The sequence below is a fragment of the Lithobates pipiens genome, unplaced genomic scaffold (genome assembly GCF_037356315.1).
Source record: "Lithobates pipiens isolate NorthernLeopardFrog02 unplaced genomic scaffold, aLitPip1_a1.2 Scaffold_91, whole genome shotgun sequence".
Taxonomy (NCBI): domain Eukaryota; kingdom Metazoa; phylum Chordata; class Amphibia; order Anura; family Ranidae; genus Lithobates; species Lithobates pipiens.
The window spans coordinates 497,590-511,735 of record NW_027507914.1 but is presented as its reverse complement, the minus strand read 5'-3'; positions in this window follow the sequence as shown (position 1 = coordinate 511,735).

The window sequence follows — 14,146 nt, the reverse complement described above, 5'->3', positions numbered from 1 at the left end:
CAGGACACATGCCCTCAACATGGGGAGGGTGTTTTGGGGTCCCATCCCCCACAACCCTTGCCCAGTGGTTGAGGGGGTCTGCGGGCGGGGGGCTTATCGGAATCTGGAAGCCGCCACATCCAGCCCCCCCCCATGTGAATGGGTAACAGGTACATTGTACCCCTACCCATTCACCCAAAAAAGTGTAAGAATGGTAAAAACGACAATAGACAATTTGGGACAAGTCCTTTATTAAAAAAAAAAAAAAAAAGTGTCCCGCAATGTCCATTCATCTTCAATCACAGTGTCCGACGGACCGAGAAAAAAAAAAAAAACTGGATAAACTCTGCCTCCATGGGAGGTGTCCTGCCAAATGCAGGCTTTTTGCATTGACAGCTGTTATATAGCTGAGGGCGGGGCCACCCGGTGATGTACACAGGTGACCATGCCCCTTCTGACGTCATGTGAGGTCACGTAATGTCAGAGGGGGGGCGGGGTCACCCGTTTACGTCACCGGGTGGCCCCGCCCTCAGCTATATAACAACTGTCAATGCAAAAAGCCCGTAGTCAGTGGGAGCCTCCCATGGAGGCAGAGTTTTTCTGTTTTTTTTTTTCCTTTCTCGGTCAGTCGGGCGCTGTGTTCGAAGATGAATGGACATCGCGTGACACTTTTTGTTTTGTAAATAAAGGACTTGTCCCAAACTGTCTACTGTCATTTCTACCATTTTGACACTTTTTTGGGTGAATGTGTAGGGGTACAATGTACCCGATACCCATTCACATGGGGGGGGAGGCGGGATGTTGAGGTCCCCTTGTTAACCACTTAAGCCCCGGAAGATTTTACCCTCTTGCTGACCAGAGCACTTTTTGCGATTTGGCACTGCGTCGCTTTAACTGACAATTGCGCGGTCCTGCGCTGCTGCACCCAAACAAAATTGACGTCCTTTTTTTCCCACAAATAGAGCTTTCTTTTGGTGGTATTTGATCACCTCTGCGTTTTTTATTTTTTGCGCTATAAACAAAAAAAATAGCAAAAAATTTTGGAAAAAAAATAATTTTTTACTTTTTGCTATAATAAATATCCCCCAAAAATATATAAGAAAAACTATTTTTTCCTCAGTTTAGACCGATATGTATTTTCTACCTATTTTTGGTAAAAAAAAAAATTGCAATAAGCGTATAATAACAACACAGAAGTTCTCAGAATATCACTTATCTGGCGCTTAGGAAAATATACTAATGTACTAATAGAGCAGCTGTTATAATATAAACCAACATTTCTAAAAGGGAACCAATCAAAACAACAAAAAATTAAAAAAAATTAGTCCTTCAAACTTCAGCAGCGCTGAAAACTTTAAATTATTACATAAAAAAAAATTAATAAAATAATAGTCTGTAAATCTGAAAGGGACCGAAGTTCAGCGCAAAATTTTGCATGTAGCAGTTCATAAATGATTCATCAGCTGTTTTATACGTTCGACTATTGCCACATTGTGCTGCCCCAACAGGACATTGATTTGATATAGATCGTTTTCCTAACCCTTTCCTATGGACATTTACATTTAATTCACATGCTGCCATCTAGTGACCTTTTGTGGTAATGCACTTGTTTTCTCAAGTTTATTTTCCCTTATGTTATGACACACTTCCTTTGTATGTAATGCTCCACCCTTCTTCCTGTGTTTTTGTACTTCCTGTGTCATGGATGCAGCTACAAGCCGCACGTAGCAGGGCACATGTATTCTGCATTGCAAGCTACAGACAATATCATCTTTTGAACGCATAAATACTACAACCTATTCATCTGTTTGTATCCTGTTATCTGCTGTAACCTGATGTTCATAATAAAAGCACCTTTGTGGATGGAAGCGGTATTTGGTGAGTTCAAACTATCTGATGAGGATTGTCCTCAGTGATTATATCTTATACAGGCCAGGCATGGAGGTCTCACAAGGGATAAATCATTTCACAACAATCGGAGTCATAATAGTATTTCATATATGTTTTGAAGATATTGAGTACCTTTCCCTCTGTGCACCTACACTTATACTCCTTAAAGCGATTATAGGGTTATAAGATTTGTATATGTGCATTAAGTGATAACAGTTGTATTCCTTTTCTTTTCTTAGTAGCCATGTTCTGAACCCCTGAGGAAGCTACAACTGTGAAACGCGTTGGGTTTATCATCACCTTCCCTCCTTAAGCTGTGCATTATATTAGTGAAATATTCACCTTATTTTCTACTGTGATTGATATATAAGGCATGATGATATTTCAGGGTGGCTGAGCTGTTTACATTCCACTTTTCATGTATTTTAGGGGACTACGTCCCCAGAAACTTTTTAATAATAAATTGTAATAAAATTATTGTTTTTATCATCGTGATGTCAGAAACCATGAATCATACTGAGACAGAAGTACAGTTAAATCACACTTGTTTAATAATAAAAATAAATAAAACAAACGTAGTCAAAACATAGCCAGAGTTCAGGAACCGAAACGGATAGCCATACAAGCCAAAACGTCAGGGAACCAGAGAACAGCGTAGTAGAACAGCAAGCAGGATCTGGAGCCAGGAGGAATGTCAGACAAGCCAAAAAAAACATCAGACACAGACTGATATTCTACAAAAGGTACAGGGATTGGACTGCTGGGAACTGGGGAAAGTATTTTTTTCTGATGAATCATGCCCTTGTGTTTGTGTTTGTAAACTTTTCGAAGTGGTTCAGTGGTATTGTGTTCGTTTCTCAATGCTAACATCACATTGCAGAATGGAACCCAAGGTGTCAGAGGTAAGAGGGGATCTGCAGGTTCGGGGTAACCAGTGGGGTATAGAGTCAATCAGCAGCTCACGGGGGTACCGCTACACTTGTATCACCTGTCTCCCTTATGGCTTCCAATATAAGGGCTCCAATGTTTGGCATTCCAGAATAGGAAACTTATCCTGGTGGATTTATAACTCCTTGACGAGTCTAAAAGACCTTCATAGATCATCTGTCTTCATCTCCATCAAAAAAACTTAAACCACACTGGGAAAAAAAATCACTGATCGAGAGATACGGGGGACCTTTAAACAAACACTTCTATACCCCCCATTATTGTCTTACTCCCACACTCTCTTCCACTAACTTTGGAAAGTTCTATCTCTCTTCCCTCAAAGGGAAAGGTATGATATCCATCCTACACCACTATCAGTCACACTCAATGCTTGTCCTGGTTTTTGTAAAAATTACAAAAAAAATTCCATTAAATGTATGAGATGATTAGAAATGAGTCTCAGCATAGTCTTCTTTTTAACTTACCTTGCCTACACAAGTGGGTATTGGACATCTCTGCGTAATACAGGGAACCCCCCCCCCCCTCTCTCTTATTTGTTGTCACACAAACAGATGCCCCCATTGGAAGAGATCCCATCTATTCCTGTTCTGGTGAGAACTATAAAGTTTCCTCCATCCTTAGTCTCTCCAGGTGACAATGGTCAATTAGGGATGAGCTCGGTGTTCCAGTCAAACGCGTGTTCGACTTGAACACCTTCCGTTCGTCCGTTTGGCAAATTCAGAACTTTATTGACCGTTCGCACCATATTTGTGTGGCGCGAACGGCCCACAATGCACTACGCCATCACAGTGCATTGCTGGCTCATGATTGGCCAAGCATGCACTGTGACCCCGCATGCTTGGCCAATCACAGCGCCGGCAGGGAGGAGAGCCTTAATTGGCCACAAGCAAGATGCCTGTGGCCAATTATAGCTCAGGGGGGTTAAGTACATGCCCCACACTATATAAGGCCGCCAGTGCGGCGGCCTTGTGTAGTGTGTTGCGGCGTTCAGGGAAAGAGCAGGATAGGCAGAGACAGTGTCTTTGTGGCTTGAAACCTAGTGCTGTTGCCGTTGGTGTTTTGTGCCTCCAACACAGTATACACCTGAAGATACCCCTTATTGCTGGTGTTCTGTAATACAGGCATCTGCAGCAGTTAAAGTGGGTGTTGTGTGCCTCCAGCACAGTATATACCTGAAGCTACCCTTTATTACGGGTGTTCTGTAATACAGGCATCTGCAGCAGTTAAAGTGGGTGTTGTGTGCCTCCAGCACAGTATACACCTGAAGCTACCCTTTATTACTGGTGTTCTGTAATATAGGCATCTGCAGCAGTTAAAGTGGGTGTTGTGCACCTCCAGCACAGTATACACCAGAAGATACCCCTTATTGCTGGTGTTCTGTAATACAGGCATCTGCAGCAGTTAAAGTGGGTGTTGTGTGCCTCCAGCACAGTGTACACCTGAAGCTACCCTTTATTACTGGTGTTCTGTAATACAGGCATCTGCACCAGTTAAAGCGGGTGTTGTATGCCTCCTGCACAGTATACACATGAAGCTACCCCTTATTACTGGTGTTCTGTAATACAGACACCTGCAGCAGTTAAAGTGGGTGTTGTGTGCCTCCAGCACAGTATACACCTGAAGATATCTCTTATTGCTGGTGTTCTGTAATACAGGCATCTGCAGCAGTTAAAGTGGGTGTTGTATGCCTCCAGCACAGTATAAACCTGAAGCTACCCCTTATTGCTGGTATTGTTCTATTTCTGTAACAGGCAGGCAGGCAGCTGCAGTAATTACAGTCGGTGTACTGTGTCATCTGCTCAGTGTGCACCTAAAGCTACCCAATTTCTGGTTTTCCCATCTCCCTGCAGGTCGATACTATGTCTGGAAGGCCAACAAGGAGAGGCAGACAGTCACGAGCCAATAAAAGAGGGCAAGCAGGCTCTGTCTAGAGACAACAGTCCTGGTCGTGGACACGGTGCATCATCATCAGCACGTCGCCATGGGACACGCTTGTCCTTTTTTTCGGCAGCTGGACGTGTTGAGCCGCATCATGCTGAAGACTTGGTAGAGTGGATGACCAAGCCCTCCTCATCCTCCTCATCCTCTCTCACCCAGGCTCAGGGTACTAGCAAAGCAGCTGCCATTGGGTCACTATTCTGGCAGCTGGAAAGGATGCAGGACAAGGTGCAGTAGTGTTGGAGGTTGTTCCGCCACCACGCCTCCAAAATGCTACTACTAGTTGTGACACACCTCTCTCCTCAACCCCCTCCTCTTCTTCTTCCTCCGTGGCCTCTTCCAGTGCTCTGTCCTCTGAACTAGTGGTGCTCCGTAGGCGTTTAAGGTGCTACACAAGTATGCAGGCAAAAAAGATGCCATGCCGTTCTTGCGCTGATTTGTTTGGGGGACAGGAGCCACACTGGGGCAGATGTTTTGTCAGCTCTGCAGGGGCAGGCCGAGAGGTGGTTGACGCCATGCCAGCTTAAGCCAGGAATGGTGGTTTGCGACAATGGCACCAACCTCCTCTCCGCCTTCCAACAGGGACAACTGACCCATGTGCCCTGTGTGGCTCACGTCCTTAAGCTGGTGGTGCAGGTACCCCGGCTTACAGGATGTCCTGAGGCAGGCCGGGAAAGTCTGTGTGCATTTCCGCCAATCATTTAATGCCTGTGCTCGGCTGGCTGAGCTCCAAAAGGAGTTAAACCTGCCCAAGAACTGCCTTATATGTGACATGCCCACCATGTGGAACTCAACGTTGGCCATGCTTCAGCAGTTGCACATGCAGCAGAGGGCCATCAATGAGTACCTGTGTGACTACGGCACCAGGACAGGGTCAGGGGAGCTCGGTTTTTTCTTACCACGCCAGTGGGGCATGATCAGGGATGCATGCACTGTCCTGTAAGCATTTGTGGAAGCCACGAGGATGGTGAGCAGTGACAGTGCATGCATCAGTGACACTGTACCTCTTGTCCACCTGTTGGAGCATACAATGCATGGAATAATGGACAGGGCACTTGAGGCAGAACAGAGGCAGGAAGAGGAGGACTTCCTTGCCTTTCAATGCCCCCTTTATCCAGACAGTGTTCCTGCTGTGCCACCCATCACACAGGAATAGGATGAGGAGGAGGAGGAGGATGATTGTGTCAGCATGGAGGTGGAGGCTGGCACTCAGCATCAGCAGCAGTCTTCAAGAGATCGTTTTCAGTCATCAGAAACCCATGGATTTGTACGTGGCTGGGAGGAGGTGGCTGCTGATCATGTCGTCCTTAGTGACCCAGAGGACTCCGGACCGAATGCCTCAGCTAACCTACGCTGCATGGCCTCCCTGATCCTGCAAAGCCTGCGGAAGGATCCTCGTATTCTTCGGATCAAGGAGACGGACCATTACTGGCTGGCCACTCTCCTTGATCCACGGTACAAGGATAAGGTTGCCGACCTTATCTTCTTATCTTGCCATCGCAGAGGGAGCAGAGGATGAGACATCTCCAGGAGCCCTTTCAGAAAGGTCTGTGCAAGGCGTTCCCAGAGACATCATCCCTAAAAGACTGCTGCTGCTGTTGCTTCATCCCTACCCGCTACTAACTTGGTTAAAGGAGCAAACTAAACAGTGGATGGACCTGCCCCTAGATCTTATGGGGAGGGCAAATACCCTTAAAATGATCTATTTACCAAAATGACTATACATCTTGGCTAACTCCCCATGCAAAATACCTAAATCTATTTTCAAACGTATAGACATGATCTGTACAATGTTCCTGTGGAATGGCAGATCCCCTAGAGTGGCACTTGAGACACTAAGGTTGCTAACACACTTGGCAGGCTTGGCATTTCCAAATTTCTTTCTATACTCTCTAGCATCTCAGTTGGTGCATGTCCATGATTGGCTACACCCAGTAGTGGCAAATGCTTTTACCTCCACTGAGGGAGCTATTGCGTCTTGCATGGAAACCCTTCACAATATTGTTTATAGGGGCAAAGTCCCACCTCGCCTTGGCACCTCTATGCTGGCTACATCCCTGTCATTGTTCCGATACATCACAACCAAAATAACACGGCATACATGGTCAGTATCCCCAAATGAACCTCTATGGTTCAACCCCACCCTACAGGAACTCTACTCTTTACCCTACCCTAAATGTTGGTACTCCAAAGGGGTTAAATATCTCTGTCACCTATACACTGCACAAGGCTTTAAATCTTTCTATCAGCTCAGACTTTGACTTGCCACGCTCCTACCTGTTCTACTACTATCAACTCAGACATGCTATTAGAACACAGTTTGGCTCCCTAGATGACCCTACTAACCTACCTCCACTAGAGAAACTGCTGAGACAACCTGACCCAACTTAACTTATATCTACCTCATACGCTGCCCTAATGACTGATTTTAACCCCAGGCTTAGTAAGGCCCAGGAAAAATGGATCTCCATGAACACAGGGGTGTGGGGCAGCACAGTGGTGTAGTGGTCAGCACTCTCACCTAGCAGTAAAAAGGGTCGCTGGTTCAAATCCCAACCACAACATCTACCTGCCTGGAGTTTGAATGTTCATCCTGTGCCTGCGTGGGTTTCCTCCAGGTACTCCGGTTTCCTCCCACACTCCAAAGACATGCAGGTAGGTTAATTGGCTTCTGTCCAAAAAAAAAATTGGCCCCAGTATATGAATGGGGACCTTGGATTGTGGGCTCCTTGAGGGTAGGGATCCATGTGAATCAGGTTGAACTGGATGGACTGGTGTCTTTATTCAGCCTTACTAACTATGTAATATTTCCCTTACAGAGGATGACTGGATAGAGTTTAGTGACACGTACAAAACATCAGTTATTTCATCAAGGGACAGCATTATACAGGTAAAAATTTTCCATCAATCTCACCTCACTCCAACGAGGTTGAAATAGATGGGTTTGTTGCCCACGGCTGAATGCTTCCGCGGCTGCGGCCGGGATGCCGACTTTCTACACTGCTTCTGGGCATGCCCATTGGTTCAGGACTTCTAGGCAGAGGTGGGCTCTCTCATCTCCTCAGCTCTAGGCCTCCCCAACATCGTCCACCCTAAGAATTGCCTGCTAGGCCTTGTTGGTGACTTGCAGATATCGGCACATGCCAAGAGACTACTTCCAATTCTCTATTTTTATGTTAGAAAGGCGATATTGTTGTCATGGAAAGGAACACAGACTTCTTTGAAAACTTTATGGTTGAAATTAATCAATGATGGTAAACCAATGTACAAACTTACTTTTGAACTTCGGGAACGGAGTAAAACCTTCCACAAAATCTGGGACAGGTGGCTGGCCAGCCCCCGACCCTCCCCCCACAGTAACTATACATTGCAGGTTGCCTATAGGTCGTGCCACAATCCCCAATACTCTATATATGGAATTCTGTTGTTGCTGAACAATTGATAATCTGATTGAATTCTGCACCCACGTGACTGATACTTAATCAATATATTATCATCTGTCTCTCAACTGCACGAGCTCAGTATTTGTATGCGATGCTGTATGCCAATCACTGCCCAAGTTTTGTTTGGCATTTGCTTATTGTTTTTTGTTGGTCTGTTGGTTTGTCTTAAACCTAATAAAAATGTCTTAAAAAAAAAAAGAAAATACAGAGGGTGCACCAAGCTTGTGTAGCACATTTAGGTATTTCTCACTGTCATACCCCCTCCCCCCACACTATCCTCCTGTACAAACTGTCCACTGCCATACCCCCCCCCCCCCCACTTCTCTCCTGCACCCACTGTCCATGGGCATATTCTCTATACTCCTCTCCTGCACGATCTGACCACTGTCATACTCTCCACACTCCTCTCCTTTATATACAGCTCAATGTTGTACCCCCCCCCCCCTCCTCTCCTGTACATACTGCCCACTGTCATACCCTCCACACTCCTCTCCTGTACATACTGTCCACTGTCATACCATCCACACCCCTCTCCTGTACATACTGCCCACTGTCATACCCTCCACACTCCTCTCCTGTACATACTGCCCACTGTCATACCCTCCACACTCCTCTCCTGTACATACTGCACACTGTCATACCCTCCACACTCCTCTCCTCTATATACTGCCCTCTGTCATACCCTCCACAATCCTTTCTTGCACCCACTGTCCATGGTCATACCATCCACCACCCTCTCCTGCACCCACTGTCATACTCCCCACACTCCTCTCCTGTACATACTGTCCCCAATATACATCTTTGTGTCTTTCCTGCACCCACTGCCCACTGTCATACTTTCTACACTCCTTTCCTGAACTCAATGTCCATGGTCAGAGCCACCACAGCCCTCTCCAACACCCACTTTTCATTACATGCCCCAAATTCCTCTTTTGCACCCACCCTCTTTGTCATACCCTCCACACTCCTCTCCTGTACATACTCTCCATTGTCATACCCTCCAGGGTCCTCTCACCTTTCATACTTTTATGTCATCTTCTTATATCTCTTGCCTCTTCTTCTCTTTGCCTGTCTACCTTTATATCTAACCCCATTTATTCTCCTTTTGTTTTCCTCATTCTCCTTCCTCCTCTTTCCCCTTTCTATTTCACTTTCTTCCTCTCACTCTTCCATCTCCCATCCATGGTGGGAGGACTTCTCCATGGCCGGTCTTACCTCTACTAGTCTGCAGCAGATGGAGAGAAGAACCTTCCTCCTCCTCGGAATATTTCAGTGTATCAAATGATGATTAAAATGTATTCTTACCATAATTTACACAACTATTATGGTAACAAACCGACTTCCTTCCTGCAGACTTTCTGTAAAATATTTTTTTAATCAGGTAAGAAGCCGTCCCCAAACTAAAATGCCATCAGTGGGTATTTGTCCCTTCCAGTTGTCTATATTCTTGTGTTTTATCCTCGCTGTAGAAGTAGGAAAGCTGGCGATTGGTTCTTCTGCCTTTAGCAGCAAAGACCGCAAGTTATTATTTCCATCTGCTGATGTGAGGATCACAAGGAGAAGAACGTTTTGGGGTATATTTATTATTATTGTTTCCCAAGATTTTGGGAATTCTGAAAAAGGGGTTCCCCCGTGACATCACTGCCCATACTGGATATTATTCCAGATATACAGTAGGCAATAAATGTCTCAAGTTGTAAAGCGCTACGTAAACTGTTGGCGCTATATAAATCCTCTATAATAATAATTTCTAGCACTTTTGCCTTGTAACTCTGGGGTCCTGGGTTTAACTTCCGACCAGGAGACTATCTGCATGGAGTTTGCACATTCTCCCTCTGATTGTGTGGGATTCCCCCAGGTACTCCCATATCCTCCAAGAGTCCAAAGACATGCTGGCAGGTTCAGGGCCGTCTTTATTATTGATTGGACCCCGGGCAAAATTTTTCTTGGGCCCCCCCCCCCCCCCGCCATGCAATTTCACTCTCCAATTGCTCTGAGACATACAATAAATAGCAGCTAGACTTAAAATCAGTTTACTGTATCAGATCAGGCAGAAATTGCGATTGGTTGCCAGCGGTTACAGCATATCATTACTGCTTACTGACTGGTTGCTAGAGGTTACAGCACACATTACGGCTCACTGATTAGTTGCTAGAGGTTACAGCAAATAATTTCTGCTTGTTAATTGGTTGCTAGAGATTACTGTACAGTATTACTGCTCACTGATTGGTTGCTAGAGGTTACAGCACATCATCTGCTCACTGCAGGGGGGCATGATACACATATGAATGCCACCTTTATTTACATATAAGTACTGTCGGCCGCAGCTATTTACTTATGAATGCCGTCGCTATTTACATATGCAAGCCGGGTATTTACATGCAAACACAGGGTCTGCAGGTGAGCCATCTGTACACAACAATAAGGCAGAGCTAGGCAGCATTAGTATCAGCACTTCACACTGAGATATCGGGACACAGCACATGACTAAAACTTCAAAGGACAAGGGAATTGAAACTAGGATAATTGTCAAGTATGAGGCAGCTGCTTTGGGCCCCAAAACAATGACAGGGCCCAGGGCAGCTGTCCCTTTTGCCCTGCCTTAAAGACGGCCCTGGGCAGGTTAACAGGCTCTGTCTAAATTTTTCCTAGAATGTGAGTGTATGAGAGATGGGAACCTTAGATTGTAAGCTCCTTGAGGGCAGGGACCAATATGAATGTACAATATGTAAAGAGTTGTGTAAATTGTTGGCGCTAGATAATTTCCTGTGACAAAAATAACAGGTTGTTAATTTTCAGACTAATACCAAATATTGGCAGTGGTGTCATTGGGAACCCACTTCACTAGAATTTTCTGGGTACCTAAAACCACTCCATTGGTTGGAAATCCCTCAATGCTCAAGCAGTGAGATGGGGGGGGGTGGGGGGAGCTTTACTGTCCTTTATTCTGACCTTCAAATGATGGGGGGATACTGTGACCTTCAAACAATGGCGGAATGCCATAGGAGACAATATGGATATCGATGGACCCTGGGAAATTATTTAGCTAGAAACTGAACAGTAATGGTAGGGTGCTTCTATTTATTTCAATTTCTTACCCACACACACTGGAGAACCGGATAGGGGTCCAAGGGACTGCCAGGCTGGAGTTCCTCTTTAACTTCTGCTGGATCATCCTATGGCCCCACCAACTGCTGATATGATACTCCTGCCTGCACATCCTGCTGATTCCAACCAGTTGGCATCTCTGGTATGAAGTTCTGCCAGGAACCCCCTCCGGCACTCATGTACCTCCTATACCACATCGCCATCTGCCTCACATCACATCCAGGGGCAGTTGGCCTGGAGATACAAGAGAAGCTGTCTTCCCCAAGGACCATGCTTGAGGTTTGTATAGTCTGAGGCTGTCATTTTAAGTGTTCCAATGGATGCAGATGGTCCCTAGCAAAGCTGAGACAAAGGGTAGGCAGGAGGGAGGCTGCCCTGGGCACTGTGGTATCATGTGAGGTGGGAGAGCGTTGCAAGGAGATTAGGGGGAAATTTTGGGCTGGGAGTGGTGATTTAGGGGGAATGTGTGTTGGGAGGGGGGATAGGGGGAAGAAGGTGTGTGCTATGAGAGAGGGTTGAGGGGTTATATGTGCTGGGGCAAGGGAAAAAAAATGTGTACTAGGAGAGGAAATTATAGGGGGCAGAGGATTTGTGCTTGGGGGTGATTTTTTGGGGGATGGGAAGCAAAACTTTTGCTGGGAGGGGGGATTTCAGCAGATAAAGAGCCTCATACGTAGACTTTTTACCATGTGATCAGCTGTATCCAATCACAGCTGATCACAGTGCAAATAGGAAGAGCCATTTATCGGCTTTTCCTCCACTCGCACTGACAGACGCGAGTAGAGGAGGGCCGACCGGCTGCTCTCTTGACGGGGGGAGTCTGCACTGCTTGATTATCAGTGCAGCCCCCATGAGGATGACCACCCGGAACCACCAGGGATACTCACCCAGGATAACCAGGGATGCCCACCTAGGACCACCAGGTATGCCAATCAATGCCCAATAGGGATGGCACTCAGGGACCATCAGTGCCCACCAGTGCCACCTATCAGTGCCCATCAGTGCCACCCATGAATGGCCATCAGTGCCACCTATCAGTGCCGTCTATCAGTGCCCATCAGTGTTGCATATAAGTGCCTCATCATCAGTGCCCATCAATGCTGCCTCATCAGTGCCCATCAGTGCTGCCTCGTCAGTGCCAATCAATGAAGGAGAAAACTTACTTATTTGCAAAGTTTTGTAACAGAAACAAAGAAAACTTTTTTTTTCTAAATGTTAGTTTTTTATTTGTAGCATAAAAAACCCCCCCAGAGGTGATAAAATACCACCAAAAGAAAGCTCTATTTGTGGGAACAAAATGATAAAAATTTAGTTTGGGTACAGGGCTGCATGACTGAGCAATTGTCATTCAAAGTGCGATAGTGATGAAAGCTGAAAGCAGGAAAGGGGGAAACTGCTCTGTATTGAAGTGGTTAAATATATTGGGGGGGGGGGGGGTTGCAGTTTGGTCTCTGGTCTTACATTGCACCATCCTGTGTTGCCCCTGCCCTTCCATCTATTTGTCTAAACGTTGGTAAGTTGACACTTTTTCTGTCCTTGATCTATGTGATTGCATGGATATTTGTATATTTATTGTTGTATTTCTATTTATTTAGAAAGCATACCTAAGCTCCTGAAGAAGCTTTTATCTGTGAAACATGTAGAGCTACATCAAGTCTATTTGGGTAATATCGAGCTAAATTTGGGCCTCATCTCTCCCAAGTGTCTCACCAGTACTTCGCTATCACGGTGGGGTTTTGCTTGGCTCTTGTTCTACAACGATCCCTGAGCTTAATGTTTTGATACATGGTTTTATAGTATATTGTTTTCATACCAATCATTTTTCTATATGTATTGTGTAGTCTAATAAAATGTCAATTTTAACCAGTTTGGTGTCTAAAATGCCCATGTCTTCTTCAACGCTAGCCATTGACAACTATATGATTAAGGACGTGGCCCAGTGAAATTTTTTTGTACACCCCCAGTACTTGATATTGAAAATTGAACAAGTGTGTATCTATCACAGGGTGGTGTCTGTGGATACACTGATAAACAAAATGCCACGTCCTAGTTATCACTTTGTGAATGTAAATATTGACAGGGAAAAGGGGAAGTAAGGAAGAAAAATAAAAAAAGGAATAAAAGAACCTTCACATAAAAGACCTCAGAAGAAAAAATGTGGGTTCAGTTGGACTTTTTAGGCATAAAGAAAGCTGTGAACACAACCAGTATATTCAAAAAGAATTATTTCTATTTATTTTTAAAAAAAGAAAGACAATTTTTTAAAAAAAAACAGGGAAAAGTTCAATTTCCTTTTTACACAAAAAAAAGGGAAATGTTTCCTCCTTAAAACTACACATTTAGGACCTAATTGACATCCTATCAAACATAGTAAAATCCATTTCAAATTTCCAAAAAGGAAAGAAAGAAACAAAATATATATCTATACAAATATAGGATCAAGAATATCAATCATACAGTCAGCGATTACATATATTTTTGGTGCTCTACATGTTTCGCGTCTACGATGACGCTTCTTCAGGAGCTGATAATAGTGTTATAAATTCTAAGGAGAGAATATAAATAAGTAAAAGAAGAAAAACATATATGTGTATAAAATACTAATAAAAACACATCTATAAAAATTCATATAAATAAAATACATATATCCAAATATATATAACATATTTCGTTATATCACCCATCAAGGTACTGAGGTGTTTAAAAAAAAAAAAAAAAAAAAAAAGGGAAAAGTGGGGGAGGGAAATTTCCTGAGACCACAATGTGGGGGCGGATATAACATTCCTATTTAATACCATATAGTATCAAACACTCGATACTTACATTCCTTCGTAAAGTGT